General features: G+C 37.2%; 2 long non-coding RNA genes across 2 annotated transcripts in view; one reads left to right on the top strand and one right to left on the bottom strand.

Moving 5' to 3' along the window:
* Window positions 1–27,346, bottom strand: part of LOC110743494 — a 208,745-nt gene that overhangs the window by 65,403 nt on the left and 115,996 nt on the right. The window lies entirely within an intron of this gene.
* LOC101014399 lies at window positions 879–19,907 on the top strand. Its single transcript, XR_001903536.3, has 3 exons — window positions 879–1,164; window positions 1,753–1,904; window positions 19,476–19,907. It is a non-coding gene; the product is annotated as an uncharacterized LOC101014399 (long non-coding RNA).

Raw genomic sequence — 27,346 nt, 5'->3', positions numbered from 1 at the left:
GTTTTACTTTCTCTATTAAAATATCTCTGCATATAGACTCTTCTTTGCTTGGGAAAGCAACAAAATAAAAAATACTTCTATGTGTAATTCTTTTTTCATTTTTATCACATTGGCTAATATTTCAAGTATAATATTAAATAGCAGTAATGACAAAATACATCCTTACCTTTTTCCTGAGTTAAGTGAAAATAATGCCAATGTTTTGCCTTTCAGTATGATGCTGATTTTTTGTAATATATATAGACACATACAAATATATACATACATATGTTTACATATGTATATGTACATACAAGTTTATAAATATAAATACCTATATGTATGTATATGTATATATGTTTATAAATGGATATATGTGAATACATATATATATCTGTGCATATATATGCTGAGATGTTTGTATATGTATGTATTTTATTGATATATAATACAAAAATTCAGCTGAGTGATCTTAATAAGAATTGGGGTTGAATTTTTGACATCAGAAGATACTGATATGACATTTCTCCTGAAATGTTTTAATATAATTCATTATATTCATCAGTTTTCCAATATTCAGTCATCTTTGAATTTTTAGAATCTCTTTCTCAGTGCAGTTGTTTTTTTAACGGTGTTTTTGGATGGTAATTGTTAAACCTTAAGATTTGGCCAGGCACAGTGACTCATGCCTGTAATCCCAGCGCTTTGGGAGGGCAAGGCGGGTGGATCACAAGGTCAGGAGTTCAAGACCAGCTTAACCAACATAGTGAAACCCCGTCTCTACTAAAAATACAAAAATTAGCTATGCGTGGTAGCGGGTACCTCTAGTCCTAGCTACTTGGGAGGCTGAGGCAGGAAAATTGCTTGAACCCGGGAGGCTGAGGATGCAGTGAGCCAAGATTGTAGTGCTGCACTCCAGCCTGGGTGACACAGCGAGTCTCTGTCTCAAAAACAAAACAAAACAAAACAAAACCCTTAAGATTTATGAATTGACATTTATAAGTGATATTGGTCAGAACCAATAATCTAGGATGTTATTTACTTATTTACCTTTTCCTTAGATTTTCCAGGACTCTGTGGCTAATTTGGATTTAAACTCCAAGCCAGGATATGGGCACATTTGGTGAACAAATGTTATGAGTCCCTTCTCTCATGAGCACCTTTGAGTGTGAGCTTTATGTACAGGTATGCAAGCCAACACTTTGTTTCCTATCTCACATATTTTTTAAGACTGAAGCCTTCTAGTTACTGAGCTCAATTCAGTGTGTGAAAGATGTTTGCTATAAACAACATGGCAACCAGGCCAAATGATCTGAAGGAGAGAGACAGCATTGGAGTTGGAAGTTGCGTGTCTTTGACAACCTAATCTCAGAGATGATTATTTCTCTCATATTGTTTTGGCCACACAGATTAACTATGGTGTAATATGGGAGAGGATTACATGAAGTTTCTAACACCAGGAAGAGGTGATCATTGGAAGCCGTTTTACATGCTGGCTGCCAGAATACATTCCCATTTTTAAATTATTTTAATTCTAGTACATACTGACAGTTCATGATTGCAAAGACACAATGAAATGATATGATAGAACAGATATCTGAAGGTGTCAAGGGATAGTAAAGTGGAAAATAATTTAAATAGAAAGTTTTTACAGACAAACTTAGCTAGCCAATGGTGGATTTGTTTGTTTCACAATAATTTCATACTGGTAAGTTTGTTTTCTTATAATACAACTGACGTAGAATTTTTCTTCTCGGTCATTTTGCAAGCCAGAGACCCCTGGCTGGCAATGCCCCACCCAGGCCTCGCTCCACCACACTTGAGTGCCCCAGCTTGCCTGTGTTACAGCTTGTACCCACGTTCGGCAGTTCCTGAGCTCTTTATACTGTGCCCAAGAAGAATGAGGATACACTGGACATTGAAAGGTAAAGAGGGAGGAGAATAATTTCATTGAGCAATGAAAACAGCTCTCAGAAGAGAGGGGAGCTGGAGAGAGAATGAGAAGGGCAGGTTGTCTTGCCCAAAGTCAGGTTGTCTCTACCCTGTAGTCAGGTTATCTCCCCCTTTACTGACTGAGTCTGGGGTCTTTAAAGGCACAGGATGGGGAGTGCATGCTGATTGGTTTGTGAGTATGCAAAAAAGGTTAAAGCGAAGACACCACTCAAAAGTGGGCATGACAGTGTAGAAAACCAATGAGGAAATGGTAGGTATATGTAAAACAGCTGAACAGTGGGGTCCAATCAGAGGAAAGCACATCAAACAGGAAGACAAGTTCTCAATCTGGTCTGAGGATTTAACTTGTAGCTTGACTTTCAGGCTTTAAACTGTCTTTGGCTTGGAGGTTGGTTTTCACTGGGAACCTGCCCTTATCTGCCTAGGCATTTGGCTGCTTCTTGTCACTATCACAACTACCAATATATCAATATAAAAGACATTGTGTAATTGCTGAATAAGTGGAGAGTTTGAAAATATATTAATCTAGTTCTGACAAATGATTGTTCTATTTTCAAAAAAATGAGACATTTCATCTAAACTTAGGGTTAATCAATCTCAGGATTATATTAGAGAAATAGATAAATTTTATTCTCTTTTTAGAACACCATTAGAATTTAAACATATTATCCTATGTCAAGCACATTGTCAATAGAATAAGTACTGATTATCTATTGAAAGACAGTGTTAGTGATAGGTTGACTAATCTTATTAATGATGGTTACATATTCTAGATGGAGTATTTTCTTTATATTCTGCCTCATTTCCACTTCATTTTGGAGCATATAGCAGCTGCTATCTGCATCCTGAAAAAGTGAGAAGTAAATTTCCCAGATGACCCTTTAATAATGTAATCAAATCAGCTAAGGCCTTTCAAATAAATGATATTCATATCATCAGTATTAACTCTGTTAATCCTAGGTAGGGTCTCTCTCAGAAGCCTATCACATTTAGAAAACTTTAGAGATTTCATCTACAAAGAAAATTGGAATGCAACTTTAAATGCCCATTCTCTGGAACCTCCCTCTTTGAATAATATTAATTTTTGAAATACTGTCTAAGATTCACATATATAGAGTAGTTAGGTGCTTTTGATGTCTGTTTACCAAGTTATGGTAGCCAAAATATCCTTCTTCTATGAGTCCTCCTTAGAAAAACCTGAAAGCTACCCATCTACACTATATTTGTGAGAACATAAAATTAATCAATTATTTAACATTATTGAGACAGTCTTCTAGATTCTGGAAAAGAAAATCTGTGCCTTATATTTAGAAAATTTACATATATGTTTACCCTGGTAATCTCATCTCTGGGAATCCTAAAGATGTACTGAAAAAAATACAAAATGCCATACACACAAATACATACAAATATTATAGTATTTGTAATAATGAAAGGACCAACCCGAATGCCCATCAATAAGGCAACGGTTGAATAAAATAGGACACATTCACCCAGTGGATTACTTTGTAGATATAAAAAGGAATGAGGAGGATTTCCATATAATTTCATTTGCAGTACCTTTTTTTTTTTTTTTTTTTTTTGAGATGGAGTCTTGCTCTGTCACCAGGCTGGAGTGCAGCAGCGCGATCTTGGCTCACTGCAACCTTAGTCTCCTGGGTTCAAGCGATTCCCCTGCCTTAGCCTCCTGAGTAGCTGGGACTACAGGCATGTGCTACCACACCCAGATTTTTTATACACACACACACACACACACACACACACACATTTTGTATTTTAGTAGAGATGGGTTTCACCATGTTAGCCAGGATGGTCTCGATCTCCTGACCTCGTGACCCGCGCACCTTGGCCTCCCAAAGTGCTGGGATTACAGGTGTGAGCCACAGCGCTGGCCCATTTGCAATATCTTAATATTTATTACTCTGTTGAAAAAAGCAAGGTCAGTTTATAGTATTTGAAATATGCTATGTTTAATGTAAGTATAGAAGCAGATATGAAAATCCAAATTATATCTTTGCTTGTATGTCCGGGAATAAACAATGGAAAGATAAGTCAGAAACTAATAAAAATTCTTACCTATGGGGAGAAAGAAGAGGAACATTGTGGCACAGTCAGTCATGGAGGTGGGACTTTAGAGAATGTACTTTGTATAAAGGTTTGACTGTTTTACATAATTAAAAACCACATTAAATTAAAAAGGGAAAAAATTCTTAAAGAATTAAAATAATAAATAATGAAACAAATGAACTTAGTGGCATTAAAAAGTTGGTTATATAACCATGTTGGCAAACTAATTATATCAAGTGATTTAAAAAATGATATTTTATCTATCTCTAATGCGATGACAAAAAAAGAATTGCAAAATAACCTGTAAACTGCAAAGAGGAGTCTTACTATTATACGTACTGTCATTTTGAAACTAAAATATATTGTAAGATAAAGTATTCAGTAATTATGTTAATGTTTTAGGAACCAAGGGTTTCCATACAAGAAGGAAACAAGTATAAAATAGTAAAATACCTTGTGATTTTATATTTGAATTTGAAATATCAGTTAGCATTCATGATTCTGCCCTTTACCTACCCAAATAAAATATTTTACTAATTTGCCAGCTAGGTCTCTGAAAAGGCTTAGAAACAATGAAAATTTAGCAACATTCTAAAATATCGTTTTCCACTAAAAGAAATCAAGTCTCCTTAGAGAATGGCGATTCTAGATCTATAACAGAAAATGTTTAAGATTCGCCTGGGATATCTTGTGCCAAAAAGCATGAAAGCTATCCAATACTAATGTGGTCACATTAAATGTATACATCATCCACTTGAAGTTGGTCCTAGAAGTCTACCTGAGACAATTTGAGCATCAAAAAAGATAAATGACCAGGCCAGGCACGGTGGCTCACGCCTGTAATCCCAGCATTTTGGGAGGCCAAGACAAGCGGATCACTTGAGGTCAGGAGTTAGAGACCAGCCTGGCCAACATGGTAAAACCTTGTCTCTACTAGAAATATTTAAAAAATTAGCCAGGCATGGTGGCGCATGCCTGTAAGCCCAGCTATTCAGGAGGCTGAGGCAGGATACTCATTTGAACCTGTGAGATGGAAGTTGCAGTGAGCTGAAATGGTGCCACTGGACTCCAGCCTGGGTGACAGAGTGAGACTCCATCTCAAACAAAACGAAACAACCCTCCCCAAAACCAAAACAAAACAAAATATTAATGGCTATACTAGATCAAAACACAAATATGTAAGAATGTGTGAGTCCATTATGAGACAAAAAAAAAAAAACCACCAAAAAATAACAATGCCAAACAAAACAAACTAACCCCAAGGTATTAAATAACTTGAAATTTGCTGGGGCACCAAGTCATTATGCTGCCAGCTAACAAAAGATCAGACATTTATTCCACTTGAACAACAGTTGATATGAGAAACCTCTCTTCTTATTAATGAATTTAGATAATAAATGCAAAAGAAGTGATTAAATAAAATTATTAATGAAGGCAATAATCATCAATGGATAGATACTAAACCATTAGCTAAACTGTTGGTGGGAACTTCATCATGGATAAATCATCAGGCTGATATCACCCTAACCTTCTGATTTATCTTAGCATCACTAAAAGGGTGCCAACCCCTCATTTTGTGCCCCATCATGAGACACAACAGGAAGTAAAACAGAATTCTTGCCTATAAAAATGAACCTGAATCTAATTAGACTTCTGTATATAACAACAACCAGATTATAGAAAATATTAAGTGGTAAGCAATCTGTCAAATTTAGAATATGAGACATGCTAGAGGACAAATGTACTGGGTTTCCAACAAATCAATAGCATGGAAGGAATACAGAAGTAGGGGGAAGAGATTTAAGACATAAAAAGCCAAATGCAGCATGTGGGTCTTGTTAGGATCCCAATTCAAATGAATTAAATGTAAAGAGACATTGTTGAGATAATCAGGCAATTTGAATTCAAAATACAAATAAATGACACAAAGGGTTATTGTTAATTTAATTTGATGTGATAATGGTATGATGATTTCAAATACTACAAAACAATGCTTTATCAGGAAGAGATATATACTGAAGATTTTATAGGTGAAATAACATGAAATCTTATGTCTAAGATTTGCTTGAAAATACCTCAAGGAAAAACTATTGTAGAGAGATAGAGGAGATGTAATTGGTAAAAATATTAAAATTTTTTGAACCTGAGTGATAATGGTAGTCCACTATAGTATTATTCCTATGGAGGTTCACTATAATAGTCTTCCTATTTTTATAGGTCTTTGTATAATAAATTTTTAAAACTCTACTCTTATGTAGCTTGCATTTTCACAGAAGATACAGATAACAAACATGTCATAATAAAACATACAGTCCTTTCTACATAAATAAGGAAACATAAATCAAACATGAAGGGGGTAGGAAATATAGGATAGTGATGTGCAATTTTGATAGGGTGGTCAGGAAAATTCTCATTGAGACAATCACATTGAGTAAAGGCTTGAAGTGAGGTAGCAAACCATGCAAATATTTCTGAGAAGAGCATTTCAAATAGAATGAACAGTAAATGCAAAGTCCCTGAGGCAGAAGCATGAGTTGTTTAAGGAACAATGAGGAGGCCAGTGTGATGGGAACATCTTGAGTGAGGGGTTGAATAGTAGCAGTTGAGGTCAGAGAAGAAAAAGTGGAGAGGAGATACAAATCACATAGTACTTTCTAGGTCATAGTGGGGTAGATTTGCAAATTCCTCTCCATCAAGTAAAATTGTAGATTTTACTGGTAGATGTGATATATTTCTTCTGTGGTTTTAAGTACCCACTACATTACTGCATAAACCATGGGTATATGTGCTTTGACTGAAGAAGCACAAACGTAGCCTATTCCTTTAATGTTAGCAAATAATGGCATAAGAAATTACCTTGACAAGATATATTAAAGAGAGGAATGCATAGAGAGTTCTCTTAAAGATGTGTATAATGTGATTAGAACAAAATGAACCCTAAACCCAGTAGAGAAGAAAATCTAGCAGAAAGGGAATTAAATAGCTTCTCACTACTCCAGATGGGGTACTAGGCAGACTGATAGTGTAGAAGGAGGAGGATCCCTGTGCAGGAAGCCTGGAGGCCCCCAGAGGAAATGGTTCTGCCTTATCCTGTCAGGGGAAGAAGAGCAATTCTGCCCAAGGGTCTCAGGTCTCAGGTCTCATTAGGCGTGGCCCCAATGCATGTCTTGTCAATTGCTTTGAAGAGACAGTCACAGGCTCTTTTTATACAGGGTTGCTTGGGTCACTCGGGGCTCTTTTGGCAAATGGATAGGTATTGAGAAACTGGGCTGCCATGCACAAAGAACTCACTATTCCACTTAAGTTATGTTGCTGGATGTCATCATCCTCTTATATTTCACGTATAACATTTACAACTAATTCTAAGTGTATTTTTGAGCCGTGTAACTCTGTTTAAATGTTTTTGTTTATTACTTACAGGGCTTAACTAATTTAGAGGATGGTCTGATGATTAAAAAAAAATCCTATTACAAAGTGTCCAGGTAGGGTTCCCCCCACCGAAAAAAAAACTTTCAGGGGAATACTAACAATAGAGGACACTACAAAATATTTTTTTAGCATTTGAATTTTTCCTGGTTTTGCCAATGTCGTAGAAATATCTCTGAGATTATAAATTTAGTTTTAAAAAAGTATTGTTATTTTTTGCTTTTTTACCACAGAAATATGAAATGATTTTGGCTATACGGTGATGTAATGAACTATTCCATGATTTCCTGAACTGCTGTCTGGAGTGAGAAGGGATCTTGAGCATCTGGCTTAGGCTGGAATTCTAGGATTAAGGTCAGATATGAGAATGAAGGCCCACAAGGTGTGTTGGAAAGAAGAACCAGAAAAAAGTTTTAGGAACTAAAACTCAAACCCAAAGTAGGAACTTAAGGAGAATAATACTTAATAAAAAATAGGAGGTTTGTCCAGGCACAGTGGCTCACGCCTATAATCTCAGCACTTTGGAGGCCAATGCAGACAGATCACCTGAGGTTAAGAGTTCGAGACCAGCCTAGCAAATATGGTGAAACCCCATCTCTACTAAAAATACAAAAAAATTACCAGGAGTGGTAGCACATTCCTGTAATCCCAGCTACTTGCGAGACTGAGGCAGGAGAATTGCTTGAACCCAGGAGATGGAGGTTGCAGCGGGCTGAGATCAGGCCAATGCACTCCAGCCTAGGCTACAGAGCGAGACTCCATCTCAAAACGAAACAAGAAAAAGTAAGAGGTTTGTGATTGGGGTCAAATATAAAGTATGTTAGGAAGAATAAAAATGAAATGGTACCTGGAGATATTGTCTGAGTCACCATTACACAAAAGGAAGCTAACTTAGTGCTCCTGGCTTCTTGGCCATGAGCTAGTCAGAGACTCTGATGAGGCCTATATTTTTAACCACAGTATAGACTGCTGGTCATCAACAGGATAACTATAATGCCCTTGGAATGATCTGAAAGAGCCCAGAGTACCACACTGGTGATACTACAGTGCCTTTGTTTTTCCTCCAGTTATTTGATCCAGACTCAAGATAGATTATCTGCCTGATTTGATTTACATGTTTGTCTTCCCCGTGAAATTGTTAAGTATTCAGTGTCAGGGATCATGTCTTATTCACATTTATTAATGACTATTTATTAATGGAAAAAGAGAATTATTCTGGCCAAAGACAAAAGAATTTACTTGAACTCACATGCCACAAACTTAAATAAGCCAGATTACCCACCTATTTATACAGCATCAGGTAACACTCAACTGCACAAGTTTACAGATATGAAGTTGGCCACAAAGTCTCAACGTATAGCCTTTGAAATTTTGCAGAGACAAGAAAATCAATTTTGTTATGCATTCTCTCAGCAATAGCAATGATAGCAATTCTCTTCCTGATTCCTCATCTGAATGTGTGTTATGACAGTGTAGAGGTGGAAGGCTAGAAGCAGCTGTTCACATGGTGTAATAAGATAAATTCCTAAAGGCTGTCTGTCCAAAATTATTTTCACTCTTTTCCATGGATTTATGCTTGCAAATTTTATATTTTTAATACTAAAAGTGGTGCTAATTGAATAAAGAATAAAAATATAAAGTGATTTAGCTACAAACTGATAATTAACTTGGCTACTACCCTTCCTACCTTACTACTTCCTATGGTTTGCTTTCTAAGCTACACACCCAAACAGGAAAGACAAGCTTCCTAGATCAAAGAGGTTTCCCTAGAAATGGGGGGATCTGGGTTTCCTTACTAAAAACCGCAAACAAACTCTCTTAAGATCCATTTCGGGGTATAACATAATTAAATTCCTAAAGGTGAAGAATTGATCAATAGGGCAGATCTGGACTTAGTGACATCTCGAGGGAGTAGTGGGCTAACATAAAAATGCTGAATGCCTTTAGAGTGAAGAGAAAACAGGCAGGTATGTTTTCTTCCAATTCTCTATTTTGGAAATTGCAGGTTCTATTTTCTTCTATTAAATAATGAATTCTGGGTTTTGGAGGCAAATGATCGTATCCAAATTTCAATCCATAAAATTTACCATGTAATCAAGTATTTTCTGCATTTAACTAAAAGGTACAAGCCATATATATATAATTATTTATTATTATTTTTTGAGACAGCCTTGCTCTGTCACCCAGGCTGCAGTGCAGTGGCATGATCTCGGCTCACCGCAACTTCTGTCTCCTGAGTTCAAGTGATTCTCCTGTCTCAGCCTCCCTTGTAGCTGGGATTACAGGCACGTGCCACCACTCCTGGCTAATTTTTGTATTTTTAGCAGAGACCAGGTTTCACCATGGTGGCCAGGCAAGTCTTGAACTCCTGACCTCAAGTGATCCACCTGCCTCGGCCTTCCAAAGTGCTGGGATTACAAGCATGAGCCACTGCGCCCGACCCAAAGAAAATATATGTTTAAATTTCAGCAACATACAAAAATCTCAGTAGAGATGCTGTTATATATGTTTTGGTAAGCAACAAAATTCAAAGCTTTTGTATTTCATTCATCCAAGACATTAACAAGAAATGATCTAAAGAGCCTAGTGACATAAATGGAAATTCTAGGAGAAAAGAGAAGATATATCTTCAAATTTTCAATTATAGAGTGAACATCTATGTAAACCCCAACCACGAAAGAATACAAACAAAGCCCTGGCAATTAAATTGCTATGACTTACATCTCAAAAGCGATATGAACTACATGTTTCTCTTTTCTTTTTTTTTTTTTTTTTTTTTGAGACGGAGTCTCACTCGGTCGCCCAGGGTGGAGTGCAGTGGCCAGATCTCAGCTCACTGCAAGCTCCGCCTCCCGGGTTCACGCCATTCTCCTGCCTCAGCCCCCCAAGTAGCTGGGACTACAGGCGCCCACCACCTCGCCCGGCTAGTTTTCTGTATTTTTTTGGTAGAGACGGGGTTTCACTGTGTTAGCCAGGATGGTCTCGATCCCCTGACCTCGTGATCCGCCCGTCTCGGCCTCCCAAAGTGCTGGGATTACAGGCTTGAGCCACCGCGCCCGGCCTCTCTTTTCTATTAATTGCTTTTCAATTACTAGAAAAACAATATTCCATTGAACATCTCTCAGTATTATTCTGAGTAGTTCTCTAGAATATTTTTATGTTTAATTAAGGGTTTGTTTTCATATTACCCTTAACACTATTCATTGGTCTAAAGACACACAGAATGGGGACTAGAACATATTAATCCATATGCAGGAAAATAGAACATGTTAGTTGGGCCTACTTGTGGGATAAGTTAATTTAAAAACTAAGTAGCTTTGGAACATACTACAAATAAAACAAATGAAAAATATAGTATTTCAGCAAAGACCTAGATGTACCATACTCAGAAAATGCAGTAAATGAGCACTAGATATGTATTTAAAAAATATAATCTAGGAGTTAATTATCCACTTTTCAAAGTGAGTCTTTATTTTAATAAAATATTTTAATGAATATATTTCACTCATATATTCCTTTATATATTTAAAATATTATTTGTTTTACAAATAGTTTACTTACTACTATCTTTAAAGGATGTTAACAGTTGCTCAATGTAAGATATTCTTGTATTGAGCCAGGGAATAGACTTGTGAAAAGTTTTTGAATGACTGTGGAAACAGTTTAATCCTACATGGGTCTATTTTTTTAAACTTTCAATGGGGGTGATAATGCCAATTTTTTTTTAAAGCTTTAAAGCCTGTCAGAAGTCCATTTTTCTAAATATGTCATATGCAATAATTATGAGCTTCTTTTATGATAAAAAACTGCAGGTCAATTTTAAGAATAAAATAATAAGTTACACTATTAAGTAGTGACAATGGACATTATACTTCTCACTACCATTCTCTGTCTTATTTTAAATTTCTTTTTGGTACTGTTTGCTACCCTTACACCTGCTTTTTTGGTCTCTACTATACGTTTATCTTTGCCCTCTGTTTTTTATTTCCTTCTCTTCTTTTATTTCTGGCTTCTACACCTTATGTCTATACCCAGTGACATTTCCAACATTGCCTGGTTTGCTGTTAGTATATATTATTGTATTCAAGTTTTAGTAAATTAATATATATGTATATATTAGAGTATAGCAATATGGCCAATGGAGCTGCCAGGCCATCCAACTCAGTAGGTACATCAAAAGGCTTTCTAGGAAGACTTTATCTATGAAACATGCAGCCACATCCATATTTTAACTTGCTTATATTTATTTGCCCTAAGAGAGATTTCTCAGAGCTTGACTTTATTTCCAGAGATTCAATCTAAACACCAATTTCAAATTCTGAAAATTAAGCCCTTCCAATATTTCTTGGCAAGAGGGATGAATAATTACCAATGAATCTGATAAGGTGGATAAAGTAGCTCATGTGACTTCTAGTTACCGTTAACATGCTTGAAAGTACAGCACACATACACACACTAGCAAAAAAAACACTGTGAAAAAGTACTTAAACTTGAGCAGAATTTCCAAATAATGGGACAATACAGTGCCCTAGAGTAAATGGGTCCTAAAATAGCCCTAGTTTTTTCCCCCTGAAAATAAGTGATATCACCACTCAGCAGACAAAGCCATTGTTCATTTTTTTCTTGTCACCTGTGTTACTATATCATTTGAGTCAAAGAATGAAGCATATGTAAATGAAAAAGTATAAGGAATATCACCAAATTAGTGAGTGGGAGTAGTAAAAAAAAAAGAAAAAAAAAATATATGACTGTCATAGATTTGCATATTTGGTTTCCAGATTCCAGCAGTGTCTGCCACTTGTGATGTTACTACAGAAATAACATCATATTTTTATATTGAGGCCATTTTTTAAAAGACTGAACATGTATAGGCTAGGCGCAGTGGCTCACGCCTGTAATCTCAGCACTTTGGGAGGCGAAGGCGGGTGGATCATGAGGTCAGGAGTTCAAGACCAGCCTGGCCAAGATGGTGAAACCCCATCTCTACTAAAAATAGAAAAATTAGCTGGGCATGGTGGCAGGTGCCTGTAACCCCAGCTGCTCGGGAGGCTGAGGCAGAGAACTGCTTGAACCCGGGAGGTGGAGCTTGCAGTGAACTGAGATCATGCCACTGCACTCCAGCCTGACACTCCATCTCAAAAAAAAAAAGAAAGAAAATGTAGCTAATGCCATCATCCCACAGGTACTACATGAATCAAGTCTTTTAGTAGCTATTTATTAAACCACTTTCAGATTTATTTGAATTACATAAAAAGTAGATGCCATATATTAATAAGTTATATCACTAATTTATAAATCAATAGAACCAAATATGGCAGTAAAACAATAAATTTAGTTTAGTGTTTTTGTTTATTTGTTTGTTTGTTTGTTTGTTTTTTGAGACGGAGTCTCGCTCTGTCGCCAGCCTGGAGTGCAGTGGCATGATCTCGGCTCACTGCGACCTCCGCCACCTGGGTTCAAACAATTCTCCTGCGTCATCCTCCCAAGTAGCTGGTATTACAGGTGTGCGCTACCACGCCCAGCTAATTCTTTTTTTAAAAAGTTTTATTTTTAGTAGAGATGGGGTTTCACCATGTTGGCCAGGATGGTCTCGATCTCTTGACTTCGTGATCCGCCTGCCTCGGCCTCCTAAAGTGCTGGGATTACAGGCATGAGCCACTGTGCCCGGCCAAATTTAGTTTTTAAAAACCTAATTGAGAACATAGGGCAAATATTGTGTAGCTATACTTTCTTTTACTTAAAGAAATCAATGTTTCTGATTCTTCTGTGGCTGTCTTGATTGTCAATTACCTAAGATCCCAGAGCATCAGTTCCCTCTCACTCTGATTTCTTTTCTACTCAGTTAAGGTTACACTATCTTAACTGGGGTGCAAATGTTTAAAAAGACTGGATAACCTCACATTGTTCACACTGTGCCTGGAATTGCTGTTTTCTATTCATTATCTAAACAGATATATAGATAATGGGGAGATATAGTATATACCTGTGGATTTACTTTCAGTTTGGGAAAGCAAACGCTCTTGTCAGCGAAGGAGCTGCATCCTCAATACGAAAACTTGAAAATTATTCCCCTTTGGAGAGCTCAAAAGAAAGGAACTTAGTCCAATTACTTCTATTTACTCACAAGACAGCTGAAGTAATCAAAGTCACAAAACTAGTTAGAAACCTGAGTAAAACCAAAGCCCTATGCTCCTAGTTCCAGCTCAGTGTCTTGCCCCTTCTTCCATTGTAACCCATTTACTTGAATATATGAGATATTTACTATACTTGATGTATAGATATGTATGCCATTTTAGGGGTTTTCAGACGAAATTAAATTAACACTCAATTGTTTTTTGCTATCATAAATGCAATAGCAGTTGAACTTACAGCTGAAGGAACACTTGACAATCTTCTCTTATTCCTCTTTTTTTATGTGTAATGGGAAGGAAAAGATTCCATTAGATGATCTCTATTGTTTCTTCTAGTTTTAATATCCTCTGAATCCATGAATCATCCTAGTACATATTGGTATGCAGCAAATGGCAAAAGGGATGTCTTTGTAAATTTAAGATGTTGATATAAATTCCTGTAGTGCACGTTTACTACTGAAAGCATAGAATAACCACCACAGCTTAAATGAGTATTTAGTCTCCCTTTACGGTTGCCACATTACATACACTCCTGCCCCCACCATTTTTCCCCTCCATTCCCTGTCAATCTGTGTAACGTGCTCAGTCTGTAAATGCAAGGTAGTAGAATCAAAAGAGCACAGGCTTTGGCATAAGACAGACATGGGATTTGAATCCAGGCTGTGCAACTTTCAACCACATACTTAATCTTCCTGAGTCTCAGTTTCTTCCACTGTAATAGGGGTATACTAATATAAACCTGAGAAGATGGTTAGTAGGATCAGTGACCACATAGGATGCCCAAACAATGTTGTGATGATAATAATAAATGATCACATTATTATTATTATTACAAAACAAATGTTCTTCAAAATTTGCAGTGGGGAGAGGTTAACAGGTTATGTGTTCCTCAAAATTAACTGGAGGAGGTCCCACTTCACTGCCCCCCAGCCTCCGCAACACTCCATTTGTAAAATTGTCACTTTCTTTTTGTTTTTATAATACTCTGATCTGCCTAACTGCAGGGGGCAAATTTAGTCCACTGTTATTAAAAGAAAAAAAATTCACTTAGAATGCAGTTCTACTTTGGTAGACTTTAACATTACTGCCAGCAAGTCCCATTACAATGGTGTCTGCTTGAATATCTGAAACATCTTAAGATGTAAAAATTATTGTTCTGTGTTACAAATATAATAGCTCACATTGTAAATGAGTTCTCACCAGTTTTAGATGAAAGTATGATGGGACAAAATGTTGGATTTAGTTAATAATCTGTAATTGTGGTTTAAAATGAAGGCCTAATATTGAGATGTACCAAGTAGGAAGAAGAAAAGGGATTGAATAGAAAATAAATTATGAAAGAAAAGTAAATCTCAAACAATGACCAGTATGCATGGTAATCCTAAGTTAAAAGTAGGTAGAGTGAAGGGAAGTAATATAAAAATGGTGAACTATCTGGGAGTAAAAATGTCTTCTAGAAAAATATACATTAATTCATTTTTCATGGCTCCTGTTTTGTAAGATTAAGGTGACTGCATGAATATAATCTTTAAAAAATTATTTTACTAGCTATGGAAAGTAACTTATGGGCCGGGCACGGTAGCTCACGCCTGTAATCCCAGCACTTTGGGAGGCCAAGGCGGGCGGATCACGAGGTCAGGAGATCGAGACCATCCTGGTTAACACGGTGAAACCCCACCTCTACTAAAAATACAAAAAATTAGTCGGGCATGGTGGCGGGCACCTGTAGTCCCAGCTACTTGGGAGACTGAGGCAGGAGAATGGCGTGAACCCGGGAGGTGGAGCTTGGCAGTGAGTCGAGATGGCACCACTGCACTCCAGCCTGGGTGACAGAGCGAGACTCCGTCTCAAAAAAAAAAAAAAAAAAAAAAAAGAAAGTAACTTATGTTCATAGTAAAAATTTCAGAACATATGAGAACTAAAGAGAAAAATAAAGATTGGTCCCAAGATAACTTTTTGTATCTTTCATCAGTTCTTTTTCCATGCATCATGCATATATGATATCATTTGTCTTATAAAATTTGGACATTAGTATATAAACAGTTTAAAAACGTACTATGGAAAATATTTTTCAACTTATAAGAAAGTAGAAAAACTGTATAATGAAATCCCCATATGCCTAGCAACAATTATTAGTCTTTGGCCATCTTGTTTTATCTATACCTTCTTCTAATCCTCCAACCCTAAATTATTTTAAACAAATCTATATGATCTATTATTTTTATCCATAAATGTTTTAATATGTGACTCTAAAAGATAAGAACTCCTTTACAAAACAAACAAAAATATGAATAGCAAACATTAACAAATTAACCATGATTCCTTCATATTATTGAATAGCCACACTATGTTTTATTTTTAAAAATCTGGCTTCTGTTTGACAATATCATGACCATCTTTCATTCGCAGTGTAAAAGTCTATTGACCACAACACTGAAGTAATTTGCATCGCCAAAAAAGTGAGTGCTAACTTTCCTACATTTTTTCTCAGGCTGGATTTTAATCATTCTTTTAATCATTGTCAATTTGATAGGTTAAAAATAAAAATCTTTTTTCATGTTTGTTGTCCAGTTATATTTTTTTGTTGATTGCTTTTTTATGCCTTTTACTTCTATTGAAGTGTTTATTTTTTCTTACTGATTTGTAATGGTTCTTTACAAACCTGTGTATTTCCTCAAATTGTTCACACTCTGGCTAGTCTTGGTATAATTTTACATTATGTCTTCTATTCATTTACTAAGCCAGAACACTGGAAAGAAACAGTTTATATTTGTGGATTTATTTGTATTTTGGGGAAACGTTATTTTCCCAATTGCCTTCCAAGCCTAGTCACAATACCCTCTTCTCTGTTACGAAGTGGAGATTAAGTTAAACCTTTGTCATATATGTTTCAAATATTTTTCTCGTCATTTATTTTTCACCTTTGTTCACAACAGTTATTTTTCTCTATACCCAAATTTTCCTATCTTAAGATAAGCATAGTTTACAAATTTTATTCTTATAGTTTTATCATTTTATTTTTCATTTTAGAAACTTAATTCAATCTGAAATTATTGTAATACAAGGCATGGATTAGATTATAATTTTACCTTCATCCCAAAATTGCTAGCTAAGTGTTCCACAGCATTTGAGTAGACCATCCTTTTCCCAATGATTCAATGTATCTTCCTTATCATCTAATTAAATATTTTATATACTGAATAATTTCAAAACACACGTGTGTGTTTAAAAGTATATATGTGTGTGTACATATGTGTATATATAGCACAACTAGGAACCTAAGTACATGGGATAAGTCTTAAGTGGCAGTGGAAAGAGGGCAGTCCATATAAGGTTGATGGAGTACTTCACTGAGCACGTAGGAAATAAAAGGAAACCCTCAACATTTTTAGAGAATAAGCAATGAAAAATATTTTAAACAGAGGTGTAAAAAGATACCTGTGAGCTGCAAATTTTGCCCATTTCACAAATAAACTGAAGGCTTATTCATCAGAGAGCAGACCTAGCTCTTCTAAGCTTACCTACGTGAACAATCCCTATACCTCTCATTTATTTAACATTTATTTGATCCTTACTATGTGGCAAGCATTTTGCTACGTTCTGGTGATACAAAAAAGCATATGATTCAGTCCATGCCCTTAAGGAGTTCATATTTTCATTGAAGGGACTTTTTATATTGTGTTGTAATTTTCTGTTTATGGGCCTCATTCTCTTCCTAGGCTATGACCTTCCTCAGGACAGTGTCCATGGTTTATTCATGTTCACATCCCTAGTGTTTAGAATAGTTATTGACACATAGTAGCTGCTGATCAATGAGTATTTGTTGAGTTCCCTGGGAGCAGAATCCCATTATTTCCAGGGTCTTTCACACTCAAAGCCTTCTGCCACGGGGAGATAAGAGCCATCTATGAAGCATTCATTGTTGCAAATCAGTGACTTTTTCTGCTCTGCTCAGGCTCCTTCCAATGTTGCCATGTCAGATAACTTTTCTCTTCTTCTACAAATCCTCTTGCTATCCTTCTCTATCCTGTCTTTTTCCTCCTGGGGTTGACTTGTTTCCATTATATCAATAGTCTCTAGCCGCCCAGTCTTCTGGTTGGGTTTTGCCCCTGGAAAGCCCTACTAGTAGATGGGAGGGAAGGAATAGAGAGAAGACATGATATTGACTTCCCTGTGAGGTTTTCTCAAGCTGGCTATGTTCACTCCACAGAAAGTCTTTAGTCCTTCCTCTTAAACTAGCTTGCTGTGATACACTCTCCTCTTCTATCAACTTCCAAATCTTCCCAAGCCTATGGTGGTAGTGGTAGAAGGCTAGCAGCTAATAGCTCTGGGTTCTTTTTAATTTCATTTTATTTTTCATAAGGGCATTAATCCCAATAGCTCTGGATTTAATGATGTTTCATGGCTCCAATATATGCTCCATGAATTCCTTTTTGCATAATTTCTTTGCAAATAAAGCCTCTTCAAATATATTGTGTGCCATTTATTCACTTGCTATCAATATTTTATTGTTATTATTACTACTGGTTTGTTTTTTTTTTTTCCCCCCCCCCCGAAGAGTATGTGTTTTGGGTTGGGGGGTAGGCAGTGGAGATAAGGGTGCAAGTGTGGTTGTACATCTGCAAGAAACCAGTTTTATATTTGTAGGTATCTAATAGCTTGAAAAGTAGTTCCAGGCCAGGCGCAGTGGCTCACATCTGTAATCCCAGCATTTTGGGAGGCCAAGGCAGGTGGATCGCTTGAGTCCAGAAGTTTGAGACCAGCCTGTGCAAGGGGGCCAAGTCCTATCCCTACAAAAAATACAAAAATTAGCTGGTTGTGGTGGTACGTTCCTGTAGTCCCAGGTACCTGGGAGGCTGAGGTAGGATGATCACCTGAGCTCAGGGAAGTGGAGGCAGCAGTGAGCTGTCATTGTGCCACTGCACTCCAGCCTGGGTGACAAAGCAGGACCCTGTCTCAAAGAATAAAAAATAAAAAGGAGTTCCAAAGACTGAAGTGGTAATTTGGCAGAAGGATCAGTGAAAATGAGAGAGGTCAAACTTGAATACCACTACGGGTGCTCAAAAGGTACACTGATCAGTTGGTAATTCACAGTGAAACAGTATTTTTTAAAAATTATTCGGCCGGGCGCGGTGGCTCAAGCCTGTAATCCCAGCACTTTGGGAGGCCGAGACGGGCGGATCACGAGGTCAGGAGATCAAGACCATCCTGGCTAACACGGTGAAACCCCGTCTCTATTAAGAAATACAAAAAACTAGCCGGGCGAGGTGGCGGGCGCCTGTAGTCCCAGCTACTCGGGAGGCTGAGGCCGGAGAATGGCGTAAACCCGGGAGGCGGAGCTTGCAGTGAGCTGAGATCCGGCCACTGCACTCCAGCCTGGGTGACAGAGCGAGACTCTGTCTCAAAAAAAAAAAAAAAAAAAAAATTATTTTACCCCAACATTAACTATGCCTGTCCTACAGTTTTTGTTTCTTGATAATTTGCCTAGAAAAACTTTGCCAATATTATCTGAAAGTGATCATTTCTACACCAGGTAAAGAATTCTAGCTATACATATTAGCTGAGTTACAAAAATCCTTCATAGACTCCAAGGGAATAAAACAAATCACACCTTGTTGCTTCTGGTTATTTGACTCATTATTCTGGTGGATCGTTCACTAAGTGTTTTGTACTGTGTTTAGCTTTACATTATATCTCTATATATAGATACAGTGTAGATATTCTACAATTGTACTTCATTTATTTTTCTATTCAGTAAGCTTTTATGAGAACCGATTGAGTAATGGACTTAATGCTAGTTAGGTGCTGAAGAATCAGAAATAAATGATACATGTGTTTTACTAGAGGTACTTAAATGAAGATTAATGGGCCCTGCAAATGAACTTTCTTTTCAAAATTTCCTTTTCCTTTTTGTTACAGAGACACGAGAAGAACTGCTTTACCTTAATTGGAAGTTTTTCAAAGGGGCTATTACAGGAGTACCAAGGGCATCACAGAGATGGAGCCAAAGCTGTATACAGTTATTGCAGTTTTGGGTGATGACGAATTAGCCTTCTCTATATTCTGAAACTTCTATTTTAGTATGAATATTTTTATAATGTTATCACATTGCAAAGCTCAACTCTAGTTAGCAAGTTCAGACATGATAAACTTCAAACTTCATGATAAACTTAAAGTTTTGTTTTGATGAAAGGAAAATATACATTATATAAAGGTTCATAAAAGCCTGTGTGTGTGTGGAGCCAAGAAAGGCATGAGTCTTTTTTGGTGCATAAGCTATTAAAAGAACTACAGTAGGTGCTTGATGTCACTTACCCTAATATCCCTGATATTAAAATAGTTTTTCTATAAGTTGAATGATTTTATTCCTTTGAAGTAGTAGTACTGTTTCATTATATCCCACTGAATAAACTGTAGTAGGTACGTGTCATGTGCTGGTGAACTAAGGAACTCTTGCTTTTAAGTCACTATTGAATTCATGACTTTGTGATTACTCTTGTCTCCTTGCATTTCCTCATGGTGCTCCATTTCATTAATAATAGAAAGGTCTCTAGTCTGAACACACTTCATTTTTATGCATTGAAGTTATTTTGGCTGGCATCCGCTGATACTCCTCCCAAGCTGTTTCTATTTATGAGGATACTATTGTGAAGATACACATTTGGCCGGGCATGTTGGCTCATGCCTGTAATCCCAGCACTTTGGGAGGCTGAGGTGGGCAGATCATGAGGTCAGGAGTTCGAGACCAGCCTGACCAACATGGTGAAACCTCATCCCTACTAAAAATACAAAACTTAGCCAGGCATGGTGGTGCGCACCTGTAATCCCAGCTACTCGGGAGGCTGAGGCAGGAGAATCACTTGAACTCTGGAGGCAGAGGTTGCAGTGAGCCAAGATTACCACTGAACTCCAGCCTGGGCAACAGAGCAAGACTCCCTCTCAAAAAAAAAGAAAAGACAAGATACACATTTAAGAAGCACTAAAGAAACATTAATACATCCTATATTAGGAGAAATATTTAATTTTGTGTGCTATTTTTGTAGATCAAATAATGGGTTTTAAATAAAATTAATTTATTTTTAGTAGAGCACGCAGGTTGCTTATTTTTCCCTCTAGATAGAAGGGTGTTGGCATTCCTGAGGAGTTAGGTCCCCCACATCCTGTTGTTTACCTTTCTGACCAGGCCCTTGCAAGTGCCCAGGACTAATCAGACATGGCTTCATATGTTCTATAAATATATATACGTTAACAAGAAGCAGCCCTGGACTATGCTTGTGAATGAAAGCAAGAAAGTAATACTGATTCTAAAGAGAAAATATATTAAGAACTTAAGAACTTAAAATTCCAAATTAACAGTTGTTACTACATTTTCTGAGAATGAAAAATGTCTCCATTTGCCTTCCACATTCAATAGTCCTGTTTGTGACATGTTGAGAGCTGGGATCACTTAAGAATGATTAAAAGCACATTTAAAAGATTCAATGGCTTTTTGGCCGGGCGCGGTGGCTCACGTCTGTAATCCCAGCAGTTTGGGAAGCCGAGGAGGGCGGATCACAAGGTCAGGAGATCGAGACCATCCTGGCTAACACGGTGAAACCCCATCTCTACTAAAAAAAAATACAAAAAATTAGCCGGGCGTGGTGGCGGGCGCCTGTAGTCCCAGCTACTCAGCGGGCTGAGGCAGGAGAATGGCGTGAACCCAGGAGGCGGAGCTTGCAGTGAGCCCAGATCGCGCCACTGCACTCCAGTCTGGTGACAGAGCGAGACTCCATCTCAAAAAACAAGAAAAAAAAAAGGCTTTTTGTAAGGTTTGTGTTATCTTTTCTATGAAAAACAAGGATGTGTATCTTAGAAAACTAATTAGTGTAATTGTTTTATTATTTTATATATCACCAAATTGCTCTTTTATGTAAGATACCAAAGATGGCTTTGAACATAAAATGTGCATATCAGGGTACTACAAAAGAGTGCAATGTACTGAGTGTCCAATGAATGCCTTTATTCTTAAAGATTTCATAGAAATGGATATTCTTTTCTTGTCATACATTATACTGAAACTAATCCTTACTCTCATTTAAGAACTCTTAGCAAAGCAAAAGGACCATACACATAGAAAAATCTGTCAAGTCTTCGATTTTATAAATGTTAGAATTGAATAAATAAAACATTAGGAGTTTTGTTTAAAAAAAGCTTTTAAAATTTTTTTTAGAGTCTTGCTCTGTTACCCAAGCAAGGTTGGGTAACCCAACCTCCACCTCCTGGGTTCAAGAGATTCTCCTGCCTCACCCTCTGGAATAGTTGGGATTAGAGGGGTACTACCACACCTAATTTTTTTTTTTCCTATTTTGTATTTTTAGTGGAGACAGGGTTTCACTATGTTGGCCAGGCTGATCTTCAACTCCTGACCTCAAGGGATCCACCCACAATGGCCTCACAAAGTGCTGGGATTACAAGTGTGAGTCATTGCACCTGGCCATATTTTCAAGTTAAAATATTTTAAATGATATTAAAGAATATCATTTAAAACCTAACTTCATTCAAAGGCAACAAGACATACGTTCTTTTTTTGAACAGGGAGACAAAGCTTTCCCCCGCGCCCCCCTACCGCCCCATCTAGTTCTTCAATTTACTTGGCTAGGGAAGTGACTTTAAGCTACTATGAATAATTAGCCAAAAAACAATGCTCTGCATTTTTTGAAAGTATACATTTCCCCCCCAAATTTAATGCTTTAATTTTGGGAGAGTAGTCTTTAAGAGAGCAGCCAAATGCATCTTTAGAAAGCCAAAAATATAATTTCCTCTGTCTCATTAATATGTTCTTGCCATCAAAAAAAAAAAAAAAAAAAAAACATTTTTTAAAGGTAACTTCTTACAAATGGTCCCCACAAAACCTCCTGTCATCTACGTCCCTTCCATGTGTCCAAGTGAGTGGTAATTTGCCATACAAGTTAGTTATTGTTTACAAAGATATAATTTTTAAGTGAAAAACGTATTTATCTCTGAGAATCATATTTTGGATTGTGATTTTAAAATTTTCTTGTGAGGTTTCTTTCATTTTACATCTTAAAGAAAAAGTATTTTATAAATCTGAAAAATATTTTGCAATAATTTCTATAATCTAAGTGTTCCAGATTTTACCAGCTAGTAACTATAAATTAAGATCATGTTTTCTTTTAATTCCAAAATTGTCATAGCTTGAGCCCCTACCAGTCTAATCACTGGAAATTAGACTTCTTTACTTTTGAGGGTTTTCCCGGGTACTGCTTCCCATATGCTCAGGAGCAGGTGGTCTCCTCATCACACTGCTGTCTGTGCCATTGGCCAGCCTCCTGAGACCACTAAACATATGGACTCAACTCCCTTTTCCTCCAAGAATGACTACCACCACTACTGCCTTTCTGATCTCAAGCAAGACTGACACTTGCTCTTCTCCACCTGAAAAAAGTAGACCTCCTCCCTTACTCCCCATAGCACAATTGAGACCAGGATAAAATGTTAACTAGACTATTAAAGGTTCAGGCATCATGAAGGAAAGTGCAACAAAGAGAGTAACTTAAACAATTGCTATAAAAATGGCTACTGTTAAAATACACAGAACCTCAGATTTCTTATTGGTCCAGCTTGAGGTTGGCTGGCATTTCCTTGCCAGGAAAGTCCCAGCATGTGCCTGACTCAGAGTCCAATAGAAACCCCTAGTCCAAAGTGAAGATTCCCATTCACCCCAACCTAAGGCCTGGGTCCTCTTTTTCTGCCTCAATATTGGAGCTCATCCAGAATGATTGACCATGAAAAGTTACACTCTCCTCAGGGAAAACTTTCCACCTAGCTAAGTTGTGCTCTCTTTAGGAGCCGTGGAAAAACACCACAACACCATAGCCCAACAGGGTTTTTCTGCCTTAAGCAACGCTTTACTGGAATACAGGATTTTTCTGCTTTGAGCAATGCTTCACTGGAATGCAGCTGACCAGGTGATTGTGTACTGCTTAGCCAGTCCAGCTTCTTGGTAGTAGCATGATGCGATGGCCTGATTGGGCCTGTAAGACATTTGTACCATTCTTTCCATCTTTGCTTTACATCTCAAGAATTCATAGAGTTAGACAACAACTCTGCAAATATTCAGTAATTGATGTTTACAGTATGACCGAAACCCATTTTGTACCATTCTTTCCATCTTTGCTTTACATCTCAAGAAGTCATAGAGTTAGACAACAACTCTGCAAATATTCAGTAATTGATGTTTACAGTATGACCGAAACCCATTTTGTGAAAAGAAACATTTTCTAAACACAATCTGTGGAAACTCTTCTGATAAATTTCCTAATTTATATTACAAAACCTTACCTTTTCATTTTGTAAGCATTTGCATAGCAGTTATTTCATTGAGTTCAGGTTTTTCTTTCAAACAATTGGTTGGTATTATTCTATTTTTTTCTAGGAATAAAGTAACAGGTTTCCTCAAGGATTCCACCCAACAAAGTAGAACTTTCTCAAAACTCTGAATGGTCTTGTAAGCACTGTCAATGGCAGAGACAGCAGTGTTAGGAGATGGGTACTGAGTTTTAAAGATCTCGAATTTTGGAATCCAGAGTACACTATAGGAAACTAAAATTCAGTGGCTACCTTAGAACAACATCTTTTCATTCTCATGAGTCTCAGTTGGGTGAGGCTTGAATCTAGAGTAGAGTCTCTGAGCTTCAGGCTGCATTTTGAATTCAGGCCTGCAGCATTTGTCTCATTCTGGGGCCTAGGCTGAAGGGCAGTGGCTTACTGGGGCATGTTCTCCCCAAGGTAGATCCCCAGAGCTCAAAGTGCTACCCCAACGGCACAAGCACATTTCAAGCTTATGCCTGAGTCATGCCCATTAGCATCCGTGGTCAGAGGAAGACATGGCAGAGCCCAGTGCTAAGGGGTGGGGAAGTTCACTTAGCCCTCTTCTCTGCAAGGCTGTGGCAAGAGTGTGAATATATAATTCTATTACAGAGGAGCAGGTGATTATATAAAATAATTCAATCTTCTTTTCTGGACTACTGCAGAACTTGCTAATTCTCTCTTGCATCTAGTCTTGTACCACAATCCCCATTTTTTATAACTGATATTGTCACTCCCTTGCTTAAAACTGTACTTCTGTTACAGGAAAAATTTAAGCATTTTAGGGAGACCAGTGAGTTCACACTGGTTACTTTTAAAGCATTTAAAAACTTCTAGGCTGGGCGCAGTGGCTCACACTTGTAATTTAGCACTTTAAGAGGCCATGATAGGCAGATCACTTGAGGTTAGGAGTTTGAGACCAGCCTGGCCAAAATGGTGAAATCCTATCTCTATGAAAAATACAAAAATTATCTAGGTGTGGGGGTGTGAGCCTGTACTCCCAGCTACTTGGGAGGCTGAGGCAGGAGAATCTCTTGAACCTGAGAGGCAGAGGTTGCAGTGAGCGAAGATGGCACCACTGCACTCCAGCCTGGGCAACAGAGTGAGACCCTGTCTCAAAAAAAAAAAAATTCTATTATTTTTGCATGCGTTCCTTCTCTCCCCTCATTCTCGAAAACTGTGCTTCCATCTACTTGTTACTTCTCTGAACACTTAAGTATTTTTAAGGCTCATAATTTTGTCCATGCTATTTCTTCTTACAGAAATTTATTTCATTTATCCAGTAAAAATGTATTATATGCCTACAATGTACCAGGCACTTAGCAACATTACAGATACATTGGAGAACAAATGAATTTTTCTTTTCCTTCAGAGATCTTTCTTTCCTCTTTCCCCAGAGGGAGTTAATTTTTTCCTTTTTAATGTCTCTTACCACTTTGCATCAGTGTGGCTAAATAACATTTTGAAATACAAAAGTGTTTTTTCCTTTCTGTATTTTCCCTTTTTTCTTCCTCCCCCAAAACAAACAAGGGGAGGGCCCTGGGCCATTGTTTTTGTAGAAGAAGCTCCACCACCAAACACAAACAAAGACATCACAACTAAACCTAAAGCTATTGAGGACAGTTTCATATGTGACCCTAGAAAAAATATCAAGATAAAATGATATGCAAGTGGAGGTGGAGAATCTAGAAGAAAGTGGTAAACAACATAGGGCCTTTGTCCTAGATTACAAAGACTTCCCTGGCTGGAGAGGAGGAAGAGAAAGAACTCTGGATGTCCCAAGATCAAAGGGGACCTGTTTACTCTTTCTGGTAATGCCTTGAGCATGATGGTATCAGTTTCCAGTAACAACAACGACAGCAAGATAATGATAGCAGCTAACTCTCCCTGAGTACTGCTATGTGCCAAATATTGTGTTATGCAATTTTTATTAAATAAGCTCATTTTGTCCTCACCACAACTTTGTGAGGTAGGTAATATACATATCTCCATTTTGCAGATGAAAACCTGAAGCTTAGGAAATTTTTAAAAATTTGCTCAAGACCACACACAGATATGGTGTGCCTAGGATGTGAGTCCAAGCAATGCCAAAGTCATCTTACCAGGGCTGCATACATTTGATGACTCTGCCTCTCTATGGCCAGGCACCATCTACCTACCAAGTTGGCAAAAAATGAACAATAACACTCTTCTTTCTCTCCCATTCCAATCATCCGGGTAAGGGGATGGGAGAGAAAGACCAAATAATTACCAGGATCAATTTTCTAATGATCTGGAAGATGGGGGATTGGTACGAAAAAATAATTAAGCATAAATATAGAAAATACTAAATATATGTACTATACATGTAAGTTTGTAAGGTGAGATTCATACCTATTACATAGATTATAATGCTTCCTCTTATCAATTTGCATTATAATTAGAGTATTTCCTGTAGATTATGAAGAAGTAGAAGTTAGGAAATTTTTGTTATTTGACTTTGTTTCTTGCACATAGGGGTGTGCCAGGAATATGCTGGTTAAAAGGTTTATTGAATCATCCTTAATAAGATTTTTCTATTACTCTATTTTTCCCTCAGTAAATTTTGTTCACTAAAAATGTTGAAATCGTTATGTAAATATAAAGTCTATTAACATTAATAACTTGCACTTCAAATGTCCTTGCTCTTAGAAATGTATTTTCTACTCTTTTCTTTATTCTTATTTCTTATTCTTAAGATAATTTTTAAGAATAAATCAGAAAATGTAACACAAAAACATTTCAGTCAAAATGTTCATTAACCATACCATGTAATTTCCAAGGGCAAAGGGTACTTACAACTGTAATGACAATAGCTGCAGAATTTATCAAGAAAACAATGTTAATGAATAGGAAGGGGAAATACATAATCCATAGAGAAACGATGCCAGAGAGAACTGCAACAAATGACTCAGCAGGAGAAGGTCTTACTAATGTCAAGGGCCAGAAAGCCAAGCACTGTCATCTAAGAAGAAAATCTGCCAAGGAATCAAGACTACTCCTACGGCTGAAGCAACTTAATGTAAATCAGAACTATTGTTGGTTTCTGTGAATGATAACAGTTAACCAGTTAGTATGCTGCCCTTCTTAGTCACTTCCTTCCCATTCCTCTACTTCTTTGTGGTTCCCGACCTTCAGTCCTAGGAACTCAACAATTGTACAGTCCCAGTAACACCAAGTAGATTTTTTTCCTGTTAGATACATATTAAGGTTTTCAGCTTTATTTGACTTCATGAAGAACAGTTATGTCAGTTACACCAAAATACATGAATAAACTCACAAGTCTGAACTAAAACTGTAAAGCATTTGAGGAAAAGCATAGGTTCTTATGCTAATTCCTTCATTCACTCACAGACTATCCAGTCAACATCTGTTTACTGAAAGCTGGGTATTGCTCTAGGTGC

Source organism: Papio anubis, chromosome 5, assembly GCF_008728515.1.
Source record: "Papio anubis isolate 15944 chromosome 5, Panubis1.0, whole genome shotgun sequence".
Taxonomy (NCBI): domain Eukaryota; kingdom Metazoa; phylum Chordata; class Mammalia; order Primates; family Cercopithecidae; genus Papio; species Papio anubis.
Note: the sequence above shows the minus strand (reverse complement) of the source record. Positions and strands in the feature narration are given on the sequence as shown.